At 50.6% G+C, this 14,069-nt stretch overlaps 1 protein-coding gene across 3 annotated transcripts in view; it reads left to right on the top strand.

Annotated features, from left to right (window-relative positions):
• Window positions 1–14,069, top strand: part of LOC119979763 (alpha-2-macroglobulin-like) — a 412,459-nt gene that overhangs the window by 307,559 nt on the left and 90,831 nt on the right. For all 3 annotated transcript variants that reach the window (XM_038822394.1, XM_038822396.1, XM_038822395.1), the window contains one exon: window positions 12,787–12,907. The gene's annotated coding sequence lies outside the window, so the exon portion shown is untranslated. The remainder of the gene's footprint in view (window positions 1–12,786; window positions 12,908–14,069) is intronic.

The raw sequence follows: 14,069 nt of genomic DNA, 5'->3' as shown, positions 1-14,069 counted from the left end.
TTTGCGAGCCTGGGTGAGCTGGAGGGGAATTTTGGGCTTCCCCTGGGGAACACCTTTAGGTACATGCAAGTAAGGGCGTTTGTCAGGCGGCAGGTGGCAAGGTTCCCTCTGCTGCCGCCGCGTGGGGTTTCAGGACAGGGTGCTCTCGGGGGTATGGGTTGGAGAGGGGAGGATCTCGGAAGTGTACCAGGTGATGCAGGAGGTAGACGAGGCCTCGGTGGAGGAGCTGAAAGATAAATGGGAGGAGGAGCTGGGTGAGGAGATTGAGGCGGGGACGTGGGCGGATGCCCTAGAAAGGGTGAACTCCTCCTCTTCGTGTGCGATGCTTAGCCTCGTACAGTTTAAGGTACTGCATAGGGCTCATATGACCGGGACAACGATGAGTCGGTTTTGTGGGACCGAGGACAGTTGTATTAGGTGCTCAGGGAGCCCAGCAAATCATGCCCATATGTTTTGGGCATGCCCAGCGCTGGGGGAATTTTGGAAGGGTGTAGCAAGGACGGTATCGAGGGTGGTAGGATCCAGGGTCAATCCAGGCTGGGGACTCGCAATATTTGGGGTTGCAGTGGAGCCGGGAGTGCAGGAGGTGAAAGAGGCCGGTGTTTTGGCCTTTGCGTCCCTAGTAGCCCGGCGGAGGATTCTTCTTCAGTGGAGGGATGCGAGGCCCCCAAGCGTGGAGACCTGGGTCATCAATATGGCAGGGTTTATTAAATTGGAGAGGGTGAAATTTGCCCTAAGGTGGTCAGTGCAGGGGTTTTTCAGGAGATGGCAACCATTCCTAGCTCTCCTGGCAGAACGGTAAAAACAAAAGGTCAGCAGCAGCAGCAACCCGGGGGGTGGGGAGGGGGGGTTGTCTCTTTGTTTTTGTTTTGGGTTGAATATCTGTTTTTTGCCAACGACGGGCGTTAATTTATTGTTTCTCTTTTGTATATACGGGGGGGGGGGGTCTGTTCTTTTTGTTCTTAGAATTTTCTGTTATTGTTTTCTTTTTTGTGAAAATTTGAATAAAAATTATTTAAAAACAAAAAAAATTTGCAAACGATGAAGATAGTAAAAACTAAAAAAAGTAATCAAAGATTTCAGTCGATCATTTCATCACTGATTTAAAGTTAAAAGCTAAAACCTGTAATTTTTCTGTGGTGGAATGTTGCATGATTCGGGACCAGATTGTGTTTGGTGTGAATGAAAATTAGCTGAGGGAACGGTTGCTGCCCTTTTTACAAAAAGGCGGTGATAGGTCTGTACTTTGGTTAATATATCTTGTGTGTCACGGCACTTATATGTTACTCGACAGATCTTGAAACTGAGCTTCATGCATGAAATAAATTGTCTTTTATTCAGTTAGTTTCAGATGTCTCTTGATCAGGTCAGTTTGCTTGCAAATACAGAGCTTTTTAAAGTTCGTTTTGTCCAAGCAAATACAGAGTACTGAGTTGAATTCAATACCAATTACAGCTTTTATGATTTCTTCTAATTGAATACACAATACAGAAATGTTGAAAATGAACAAAATGGCGGCTCAAAGCGAAAGTGCAGAAAGTAGCTTCAGAAATTAAGTAAGGTGATTCCGGAATATTTGCTCATAATCGGCACCTATTTTTGAGGTGTTTGCTATTGCTAATGTTCTGTCCCCTTTCTGTCTATGATTGGGTTAAAGTAATTACAGTTAATTCAATTGGATTGAGATGTCTGTCCATCTAATTTTAATATGGGGCAATTGAAATACTTCTTTCTCATGAAGCCTTATCCGTTGTCATGAAAACTGTTTCTGGTAATATAGCCCAGAAACTTAAATTAACAAAATGTGTCCTTGCTCTGTCTGGCCTCATTATCTTGATGTTTCTCAGGGGATTCAGCATTTTTACTGTCATGCTTGAAATGTGGATTTTTTAACATACCATTTTAAGAAGCCATTTTAAATTTTGGGTCATTTATTCCTTTAAACTTGTTGTCTACTAAAGAGGTAGATTCTATCGGGCAGGAAACTTTTAAAAAAGGCAGGGAAAGTTCCCGCAACTCCTTGCACACCAAAAAACAGGTTAAAGATCAGGACAAAGTATTTCTGTGTAAAAGATGTTGTCAAAGGCACAGATTAAGGCAGTGTCTAGCATTTGGCAAATTTTGTTCCAGATGCAAAGGAAAAAAAAATCAGTTTGCTTAGAATCATTACTCTAAACTCAACCCCAGTTCAGAATTTGGTCGCGTGCAGTTGGTATCTGGCATTCACAAAGGATTGGATCAACACTCTTAACGATCCTGAGAACATTATCAGCAAATTCAGCGATGTGTTTTGGTGCACTACCATTCACCTACAGGGTGCAACTCAAAGAAGATGCAAAACCTGTGATCCAGGCACCAAGAAGAGTACCTGCACCTCTTCGGGATTGTCTCAAAAAGGAGCTAGACAGAAGAATGGCAAATTTAAAAGTAATCAGAAAGATGGAAGAACTTACTTGGTTGTGCAAACTCCATGGTTTGTGTAAAGAAAAAGAATGGTGATATTTGCATATGTATGAATCCCAAAGATCTTAACGAGAATAACAGAAGAGAACAGTACCAAATACCAAAGCGTGAGGAAATCACACCCAAGATGCCTGGTGCACAATTCTTTACGAAACTTGACACATCTCGAGGTTTCTGGCAACTAAAGCCAGAGGAACAAATCAAAGTACTGCACTTTTAATAAGCTATTTTGACGGAATTGCTTTCTGAGAATGCCGTTTGACACAATTTCGTCATCAGAAATTTTTCACCATGCCATGGAGCACATAATTGAAGGTGTGCGTGGATGATATGATCGTTTGCGGCTCAACCATAGAAGAGTATAATACGAGGTTCCTTAAAGTTCTAATGACCGTCAGGAGAAATGGGCTGAAGCTCAACAAGCAGAAGTGCTAATTTGGAGTAGCTGAGGTCACATCCTAGGTGACAAGCTCTCATCACATGGCATTGAACCTGACGAGGACAAAATCCAAGCAATTCTAAACCTGCCAAAACCACACGACAGGAAAAGCCATTGTACTTAAAGAAGTCTCACCTTGCTCCTGTACAGACTGAGGAAGGGTTAGTTTTCAGAAGAAATTGTCGCGCACTCTTGAAAACCAGAGATTTTCACAACAACGTGATGGATGACAACTCTACATCAGAATCAACTGTCAGATAGTTCAGTAGTTCCTGAGCATGAAAAAAATTAATACTGTTAGACTCATGGGCTCATGATATCACATGTAAATATACTGATGATAATGTATTAATTTATTCTTTCAAAGGAAAGGGGATGTAGTGATATCATGATTATGGCGCAGTTCACCGACTGACCATTGGAGTCTCACTAATATATAAGTGAATGTTAAAGTCAGCTGACCTCGGACTAGCTGTAGGGAGCTGAAGAGATGGGTTGCTTGTATATGATTTTACTGTTATTAATCTATTATTTTGTGTATAGTTTACCCACAGTTTATGTTAATAAATCATTTATAGATTTACGTGAAAGCTGTAATAAATCAGGCCATCCAACAAGAATATAACATTTCTGTCTCTCTTTGTCTGTCTCTCTCTATCTCTATTTATCTCTCTACTTCTGTCTCTCTCTCCCTGTCTTGCTCTGTTTCTCTCTCTCTTTATCTCTCCCTATCTGTCAATTTCTCTCTTTCTCTGTCTCTCTCTATCTCTCTGTGTCTCTGAGTCTCTCTCTGTTTTTCTCTATCTGTCTCTTCCTCTGTCTCTTTTTCTCTGTTTCTCTTTCTTTCTCACTGTCTCTCTCACTATCTCTCTCTGTCTCCCTCTATCTCTCTCTCTGCCTTTCTCTGTCTCTCTTTATGTCTCTGTCTCTCTCTATATCTCTGTCTGTCTCTCTCTCTCCCTCTGTCTCCCCCTCTCTCTCATTCTCCACTCTCTGTCTCCCCCTCTCTCATTCTCTCTCTCTTTCTCCCCATCTCTCTCATCTCTCTCTGTCCCTCTCTGTCTGTTTCTTTCTCTCCTTCCCTGACTCTAGAGCTCTCTCTCTCACTCTTTGTCTTCCTCGCTCTCTGTCTCCCTCTCTCTCTCTGTCTCCCTCTCTCTCTCTCTCTCTCTCCCACTCTCTCTCTGTCTCCCTCTCTCTCTCTCTCTGTCTCCCCCAATCTCTCTGTCTCTCTCTCTCTCTGTATCCCTCTCTCTGGGCTCGATCTCTGGAAAGATTTCCAAGTGTTGTACGAGCGGGATTTTCTGAGAGTTTCTTGGCACTCAGCCCGCGAGGCCAGCAATACAATTCAACAATAATTGGTCCATTTAACAAGGCCTCCTGGATTTCTTATAGCAAATGAAGGCTCACCAGCTGATTTGCTGGGACCGTGCTTGCCAGCCCTCCGCTAACAAGGTCGAGCGTCATTTTTCTTCTGTAAATTTAGAGAGATGTCCTGTTCCCTGAGTGTCCTGGAAGGTGAGCCATAGGGAAGCCAGCGGGGCCTGGGATGTGATGGCGGCCGCTGTGAGTGCTGGGAGTGTGACCAGGAGGACCGGCACCCAGTGCAGGAAGGAGGTCAATGACCTACACCGGGCAACACGAGTGAGTAGACACCCCCACCTGGGGAACATCCACCCCCGACTCCGAGGAGAACACCTCGGAGGAGAGCTCCGAGGATGCCACCTTAATAGTTGTGGCATAGCTGTCAACCCCACCCTCCACCAGCGCAGATACACATATCTCGGTGGGAAATGTTAGTGGACAGGCTTCTGGGGCACAATCTGGTGAGCATCACACTGCAGCTGATATACAGCAGTCAGAGGGCTACTGGATCCCAGGACCCAGCTGGGTCCCAGCCTGATGCTGAGCCTGTGGTACAGAGTTACCTGGAACTGATGGAGACGATAGGGAGCAGCCAGGACATTCAGTGGGAAATGTCAGTGTCACTCCGGCATGTCCATTGCAGCTTGGAGGAGTCCCAGAGGCCAAGGGTACAGAGATGGTGCCGGCAATGCACTGCACTGAGGCCAACACTTCCAGGGTGGCGACCGCAGTGGACAGCCTGGTGCACACGTGGGCATCATTAGTGAAGGTGTCCATGGCGTCGCAGTCGATGACGGCCATGGTTGAGGGTCTCGACAGAATATCCGACTCAGTGGGGGATATCACCCAGCACCTGGCCGACCTTGGTGAGCTTCTGCGGGATATACCCCATTCTCAGATGGGCAAGGCCGAGGTGCTGCGGAGCTTTACCCAGTCCAGGTGGACATGGCTGACGACTACAGAGCATGTCTCAGTCACTGAGGGAGCACATTCGATGGCTTTAACACGATGTTGCGGACAATGGGGAACCGCTAGGGATGGCAGAGTCGTCAGACAATGCAGGGGCTTCCGAGGCTTGAATCAGCTGCCCCTGTATTCCAAGGTGAAGCCCAGGTCCCTATGGGCACCAGTGAGGAGGAGGGGGCATTGGATGGCAACCCAGACCCGTCCCAAGGAGTGACAACGGTGCCCACCATTTCCCCGAGTTCCACCCCTCTGATGAGGCCGCACCTCAGAGCCAGCACCCGGGTCAGGGCAGCACGGCTGTACATGTGCCGCCGACAAGTGAGCCCTCCGGCCTCAGAGCCCCAGAGGACGCCTGCCAGGGGAATCAAAGGCGTATGATACCTCTGTCATTTTCTTCTGCAATGCAGACTGACCCCTGAGCCCTTGGCTCATCTCTCCTGGCATCCACCCACCCTCCGGCCATGGACATGTCCCCGGAGCTGTGTCCCACCTCCCGGGGTGTTCGGATGTTGGCTGCTGCCTGTACGGTCTTTCCTCCCACAGTGTTCAGGCATAGTGTAGAGGCATCACATTCCGTTGGGGCAGAGGAGCAGGGACAAGGGCTGCCCACGGAATGGGAACACATGATCCAGGGGTTGGCATAGAGGTGCCGCAAGCAGTTGCCCCCCAGCGCCTCCCCACCCTTCTATGGTGGTCCACCCATGCGCAGGGTCCCCCACCCCCAGCCAAGGGTCCCACACCCCCCACTGAGCACTGGGGTGGCAAGCGCAGCATCCCCAGGCTCTTTGTCTGTGAACAAAGATGGCTACTCACCTCCGAGGCACCCCACAGAAGCCCTTCTGCCAGGTTCACATTTTTGAAAAGAAGTACTAATCGGTGCCGGCATGACCACTTTCTGGGGAGGCTGCTGAATGATGGGAGACCACAACGTAAGGGGTCGCTCCTGTTAATTGTATGGAAATGGGGCTTAAGTGGTGATAATTGGTTTTCGCCTCACGACAGCGAGATCCCGATTTCGCTGAAGGGAGAGGATCCGTTGCATCGCAAATTGTTTGCCACCTGGCACAGTTCTTGTTTTTGGCCTCTCCCACTAGTCAGAGGCTGGTTTAGCACAGTGCTAAATAGCTGGCTTTTAAAGCAGACCAAGGCAGGCCAGCAGCGTGGGTTCAATTCCCGTACCAGCCTCTCCGAACAGGCGCCGGAATGTGGCGACCAGGGGCTTTTCGCAGTAACTTCATTTGAAGTCTACTTGTGACAATAAGCAATTTTCGTTTCATTTCATTTCATTCACTGGCCTCGTTTCACAAGAGCGAGAGAGAGCATAACAAGGCTGGAAAATTGCGCCATCTCTTTGTCTCCCTCTCTCACTCTGTCTCTCTCTGTCTCTCTTTATCTCCCCCTCACTCTATCTCCCTCTCTCTGTCCGTCTGTCTCTCTCTCTCACGGTAGCACAAGTGGATAGCACTGTGGCTTCACAGCACCAGGGTCCCAGGCTCAATTACCCACTGGGTCACTGTCTGTGCGGAGTCTGCACGTTCTCCCCATGTGTGCGTGGGTTTCCTCCAGGTGCTCCGGTTTCCTCCCACAGTCCAAAGACGTGCAGGTTCGGTAGATTGGCCATGAGAAATTGTCCTTAGTGACCAAAAAGGTTAGGAGGGGTTATTGGGTTACGGGGATAGGGTGGAAGTGAGGGCTTAAGTGGGTCGGTGCAGACTCGATGGGCCGAATGGCCTCCTTCTGCACTGTATGTTCTGTTCTATGTTCTCTCTCTCTCTCTCTCTGTCATGCTCTCTGTCTTTCTCCCTATCATTCTCTCTGCCTGTCTCTCTCTCTTTGTCTCTCTCTCTGTCTCTCTCGCTCCCTGTCTCTCTCGCTCTCTTATCTCTCTGTCTTTCTCCCTGTCTCTATCTCCCTGTCTCTCTCTCTCTGTCTCTCTTGCTATCTCGCTTTCTGTCTTTCTCTCTCCCTGTCTCTCTCTCCATGTCCCTCTCTCTCCGTGTCCCTCTCTCTGTGTGTCCCTCTCTCTGTGTGTCCCTCTGTCTCCCTCTCTCTGTCTCCCTCGCTCTCTGTCTCCCTCTCTGTGTCCCTCTCTCTGTGTGTCCCTCTCTCTCTCTGTCTCCCTCTCTCTCTGTCTCCCTCTCTCTCTGTCTCCCTCTCTATCTGTCTCCCTCTCTCTCTCTGTCCCTCTCTCTCTGTCTCCCTGTGGTGAATGTAATATATATATGTATATATGATAATTCACACTGTCTTTGTTAGCGCAGTAGCGCTATCCTACCACTTGGGGGGAGTAGCTCTGGATGTACTCAGGAACTTGTACTGGGCTCTACCCTTGGCTCCGCCCACGACTCCTCCCCCTAGTGCAGCTGTATAAATACCCTTGTCCAGAGTCAGCCTGAGTTCACTAAGAGTTCATCAACGGGTAACAGGCTGGCTCTGAAGTAAGTTGATTAAAGCCTAGATTCATATCGGAAACACGTGTCTGGTGAATTGATGGTTCCATCAATTTAATCGACTTAAGAACAGTAAAGACCGATTATGGAATCGGCCCTCAAGCCTGGACGCCTGGAATTCGACCCGCAGGATGCAGAGGCTAAAGAAATCTTCTCCCACTGGATCCGGTGCTTCAAGACCTACCTGGCAGAAGCGAGCACAGCCGAAACGACAGAGGATCAGAAGCTAAGTCTACTGCACGCGAGGGTGAGCCACAGAATCTCTACGCAACTAAACTCGGCCATTCATATACTGCGGCGCTAGCAGTTCTCGATAAAATTTATGTAAGGCCCATCAATGAAGTTTACGCTCGCCATGTGTTCACGACTCGCCGCCAGCGGCCTACAGAATCATTCGCCGAATTTCTAAGGGAACTCAATAATCTGTCCAATGACTGTAATTACCAAGCGGTTACTGCGGCTGAACACAGGGAACTTGCGGTACGTGATGTTTTTGTAGCGGGCCTCAGGTCTAACCATGTGCGTCAATGACTGCTGGAAAGGGGGGCCCAGGACTTAGAAACGACTGTGGAAGCTGCTACCACGATGGAGGTCTCCTTCCGCAGCCTTAACTCGTTCCCCGCGGACCCCGCGACCCAATCATGGGCCCCCGACCAGCGACTCCCCCAGGCCTGTGCTACGCGGCCGCCCAGCCACCATGCTGCCCCAGCCAGCCACTATGCTGCTCCAGCCAGCCACTGCGCTGCTCCAGCGTGCCATTTCTGCGGCCACAACCAGCACCCATGGCAGCACTGCCCGGCCCGCAACGCGACCTGCAGCAGCTGCGGGCGAAAAGGCCATTACACAAGGCCTCGCTAAAAGGGCCCCAGCTTCCAACTCCCCAGCGACTCGAAGTAATCGCTCCCCTCACTCGCAGGCCCGCGGGGCCCGAAAAGCTGCGGTCTATGCCCCGACTCCACCGCCTCCAGCCACGTGCGATCCATGGGGGCCGCCATCTTGGCAAACCTCCACCACGCGGCCGGCCACGTGCGACTCATGGGGGCCGCCATCTTGGATGCCATCTTCCTCGCCGCCCGCCACGTGCGATCCACGGGCCCGATCGGCATCTCCGCGCTCGGACAACTCTGCGGAAGAATTCGAATTCGACTATGAACTCAGAGGGCAGTCATCACGGGCCCACTCCAGCACAGCTGATCGAGCCGCCGACTACCCGCAACTCAGCGCGGTCACTCTGGACCAGTCACGACCAAAGAATCTACGAAACCCGATGGCAGAGGTCCATATCAACGGGTACAAAACGCCATGCCTCTTCGACTCCGGGAGCACGGAAAGCTTCATACATCCAGACCTGGTGAGATGCTGTTCGCTCCCCGTTTTCCCCGTGCAGCAAACTATCTCACTCGCTTCAGGCTCCCATTCACTCCAGATCCAGGGGCGCACCGCCGCGACACTCACAATCCGAGCCGCTAGCTACTCGAAATTCAAACTCTACGTTTTCCCCGAACTCTGCGCGCCACTCTTATTAGGCCTAGACTTCCAATGTAACCTCAAGAGCCTCACCCTCAGCTTTGGAGGGCCCGTGCCCCCACTCACGATCTGCAGCCTCGCTACGCTGCGAATCCCCCCCCTCCTCTCTTCGCCAATCTCACAAATGACCGTAAACCCGGCCACTCATAGCAGGCGGTATAGCCTGCAGGATAGGGTATTTGTCAGAGCAGAGGTCCAAAGGCTACTCAGTGAGGGGGTTATAGAGGCCAGCAATAGTCCCTGGAGAACTCAGGTGGTGGTCGTTAAGACTGGGGAAAAATTCCTTATGGTGGTCGACTACAGCCAGACCATAAATAGATTTACGCTCCTCGACGCGTATCCCCTCCCCAGGATTGCAGACATGGTAAACCAGCTCGCCCAGTTCCGGCTCTTTTCCATGGTGGATCTGAAGTCTGCGTACCACCAGCTCCCAATCCGCCCGGAGGACCGCCACTACACGGCATTCGAGGCCGATGGCCGCCTCTTCCATTTCCTCTGGGTCCCTTTCGGCGTCACTAATGGGGTCTCGGGCGTTCCAACGAGCAATGGACCGAATGGTGGACCAGTACGGGCTGCGGGCCACGTTTCCATACTTGGACAATGTCACCATCTGCGGCTATGACCAGCAGGACCACGACGCCAACCTCCACCGTTTTCTCCAGACTGCACAGATACTGAATCTCACGTACAACAAGGAGAAATGCATTTTCCGCACAACCAGACTAGCCATCCTCGGCTATGTCATGGAAAACGGAGTCCTGGGCCCGGACCCGGACCGTATGCGCCCCCTCTTAGAACTCCCCCTCTCCCATTGCCCCAAGGCCCTCAAACTGTGCTTGGGCTTCTTTTCCTACTACGCCCAGTGGGTCCCTCAATATGCGGACAAAGCCCGCCCACTCTTTAGGGCCACACAATTTCCCCTGTCAGCCGAGGCACGCCAGGCCTTCGACGGCATCAAGAGGACATCGCCAAAGCGGTCATGCGGGCAGTGGATGAATCTACTCCATTTCAGGTAGAGAGTGACGCCTCAGAGGTAGCTCTTGCAGCCATGTTAAATCAGGCAGGAAGACCAGTTGCATTTTTCTCCCGAACGCTCTCCGCTTCAGATCTCCGACACTCTTCAGTCGAGAAAGAAGCACAAGCCATTGTGGAGGCTATCCGTCACTGGAGGCACTACCTCACAGGTAGGAGGTTCACCCTCATCACCGACCAAAGATCGGTTGCCTTCATGTTCGACAACTCGCAAAGGGGCAAAATTGAAAACGACAAAATTCTGAGGTGGAGGATCTAACTCTCCACCTACAATTACGATATCAAATATCGACCCGGGAAGCTCAATGAGCCTCCGGATGCCCTATCCCGCGGGACATGCGCCAGCGCGCAGATCAACCGATTCAAAGTCATCCACAATGACCTCTGCCACCCAGGGGTCACCCGGCTCGCCCACTACATCAGGGCCCGAAACCTGCCTTTCTCCAACGAGGAGGTAAAAGCGGTCACCAGGGACTGCCCGATCTTGCGGAGTGCAAACCGCACTTCTATAGACCAGACAGGGCCCACCTGGTCAAGGCTTCTAGGCCCTTTGAACGCCTCGCGATTGATTTCAAAGGGCCACTCCCCTCAACTAACAAGAACGTTTACTTTTTAAATGTCGTAGACGAGTTCGCCCGTTTCTCATTCGCTATCCCGTGCCCCGACATGACCTTCCACACAGTCATTAGGGCCCTGCATAGCATCTTCACCCTGTTTGGTTTCCCCAGCTACGTACACAGAGACCGGGGTTCGTCCTTCATGAGCGATGAGCTGCGTCAGTACCTGCTCGACAAGGGTATTGCCTCGAGCAGGGCTACCAGCTACAACCCCAGGGGGAACGGGCAGGAGGAAAGGGAGAACGCGACGGTCTGGAAGACCGTCCTACTGACCCTCCGGTCTAGAAAGCTCCAAGTCTCCCAGTGGCAGGAAGTCCACGCTATTAGGTCCCTTTTGTGCATGGCGACCAACCAGACCCCTCACGAGAGGCTCATCATTTTTTCCAGGGGCACTACCACGGGGGTCTCACTTCCGGCATGGCTGAGGACGCCGGGCCTCGTACATCTGAGGAAACACGTCAGGGCGCACAAAACCGACCCCACTTGTTGAAACGGTGCGCCTGCTCCCCTCCAACCCCCAGTACGCATTCGTCGAGTTCCCTGACGGCCGTCAGGACACGGTATCCCTCCGGGATCTGGCACCCGCCGCCTCTACCCCCACAGAAGGACCTCTCACCCTACACCCCACGCTGCCGCCCCCTCGTGCTCCCGAACCCGCGAGCTCGCTCCACCAGTTCCGCGCACCCACGCCAGCCAGCCCCCAGCGCCCCCAGTCCCCGGTCGAACCAGGAGAGTATGAAGCTCGGATACAACCCTCCCTGGAGTCTGCCATCATACCCCAGCACACAACACCCATCCAGCCACCGCAAGAGGCTGCAACCCCGGTGCTCCACAGATCACAACAGACAATTCGACTACCGGACAGACTGACGTTGTAGGCCACCACCCCCGCCGACTTGATTTTTTTTCCAGGGGGAAATATATGTATATATGATAATTCACACTGTCTTTGTAAGAACAGTAGCGCTATCCTACCACTACGGGGAGTAGCTCTGGGAGTACTCAGGAACTTGTACTGGGCTCCACCCTTGGCTCCACCCACGACTCCTCCCCCTAGTGCAGCTGTATAAATACCCTTGTCCAGAGTCAGCCTGAGTTCACTAAGAGTTCATCAACGGGTAACAGGCTGGCTCTGAAGTAAGTCGATTAAAGCCTAGATTCATATCGGAAACACGTGTCTGGTGAATTGATGGTTCCATCACTCCCTTTCTCCCTCTCTTCGGGGCGTAAAGTGGAGCCGAGTCCACAAAAGATCAGCCATGATCTCATTGAATGGCGGAGCAGGCTCGAGGGGCCAGATGGCCTACTCCTGCTCCTAGTTCTTATGTTCTTATGTTCTCTCTCTCTGTCCCTCTCACTCTGTGTCTCTCTCTTTCACTCTCTGTGTGTGTGTCTCTCTCTCTCTGTCTCTCTCTCTCTCTCTGTCTCTCTCTGTCTCTGTTTCTCTCTCTGTGTGTGTCTCTCTCTCTCTCTGCCTCTCTCTCTCTCTGCCTCTCTCTCTCCCCATATCTCTCTCTCTGTTTCTCGGTCACCTCCCAAACTGTGAGACCCCTCACCCCCCAAACTGTGAGACCCCCCAAACTGTGAGACCCCCCCAAATTGTGAGACCCCCCAAACTGTGAGACCCCTCACCCCCACAAACTGAGAACCCTCCCCCCCAAACTGTGAGACCCCTCACCCACCCCCAAACTATGAGACTCTTCATCCCCCCAAACTGTGAGACCCCCTCACCCCCAAACTGTGAGACCCTTCACCCTCCCCAAACTATGAGACTCTTCGTCCCCCCAAACTGTGAGAGTCCTCCATCCAGCCCCCTTTGCTCAACCATTCAGACTCCTTACCCCTCCCTCACATGTGCTGCCAACACCCCCACCCCCATCATACTGTGTTGTCCCATCTTATTCTGATCTTTTTAAACCATGGACAGGTTCAGTGGCTGATGTGAGCAGAATGATACATCCAAAGATGCCTGCACCAGACATACCTTGGTACAGAATAATCCAAAAGCATTTCCCAGAGACTTGGATCTGGGACCTCGTCCCTGTTGGGTATGTCAAGCATTTTGTCTCCATTTTTGCTCTACTTTAGGTTGTCTGAGGTTGTGACCTCTTTCCCCCCCTCCCCACACCCGCAAAGCATGGGATTGTTCTAATCCTCTCTCTTCCGAAACAGTGAGTCAGAGATTGACCCTCTGTGATGAATGCACACATTTCTATATCTTATATTTTGTATTTGTGACAGTAATGTTATTTTTTAAAAAACTTTATTCAAATTATGTGCATGCAGTATGTCTACTAAAGCTATAATTAAGAGGTCATAAATGATGTGGCAATGATTGATTTTAGCCATTTAGTTGTTTACAGAGAAGCAGCTAATGGAGTATTGTTTTGATTGCTGGACATTCCCTGGACTGTAGATAATCTATGAGGGATGGTGTTTAGACTTAGCTAAGCATGTCATGGGATATCTTAGTGGGATATGGATGATGTAATTAATAGGGGGAGCCAGGTCTGTCTGTTGTTTGGAGTTTTGCCAAATTATGTTATGTTGAGCAGTTTTGCCCTAAGATTCAAGTCTGAGAAAACAGAAGGATTTTCAAATGTTCCTGAAAAGGCTCTCTTTCCCCATCTCTCTCTTTCTTCTCAACCTCCACCCTCCCCCCCCCCCCCCACCCCCCCCCCCCACCCTTTCTCTCTCCAAAGGTATGCACAGATAAGGAAGTAAACCTGTTTTTTAAAACTTTATTTATAAGTGGCGTTTGGGTTGCATTGCTTAATTGGAGTTAGTGGCGAGTGTTGATAATTAATATTTTTCCTTTTTTTAAGAACCGTTTAACTGTTAATTATAAATTTCTTTGATGTCAATGTGGATAATTCTGTGTTTAAATTAACATTTGCAGAACATAAAAGATACCTATTGGTCAGAGTTATCACTCCTTGGGTTGAAGTATCTTTTCCTCATAGTTTTACAAATTGTAAATTGTTTTGGGTTACCCGTCCAGTGTCCTATCATAAATTGGGGTCTGGTCCAGGATCTGAACACTTGATCAGTCTTGATAAGGCTGCCGATGTTTGCTTTGACCCTCGTAACCAGCTGTGTCCGGAACCTCCCGAAGACAGAGGGTGAGTTCTGATGTAACCTGGCCAAGCTGAGCATGGTGTGATTTAACTTGCCAGTGCTGAGGCTTTCCCCATTTCCCCATTGTTAGGC

The sequence above is a fragment of the Scyliorhinus canicula genome, chromosome 16 (assembly GCF_902713615.1).
Source record: "Scyliorhinus canicula chromosome 16, sScyCan1.1, whole genome shotgun sequence".
NCBI lineage: Eukaryota > Metazoa > Chordata > Chondrichthyes > Carcharhiniformes > Scyliorhinidae > Scyliorhinus > Scyliorhinus canicula.
Note: the sequence above shows the minus strand (reverse complement) of the source record. Positions and strands in the feature narration are given on the sequence as shown.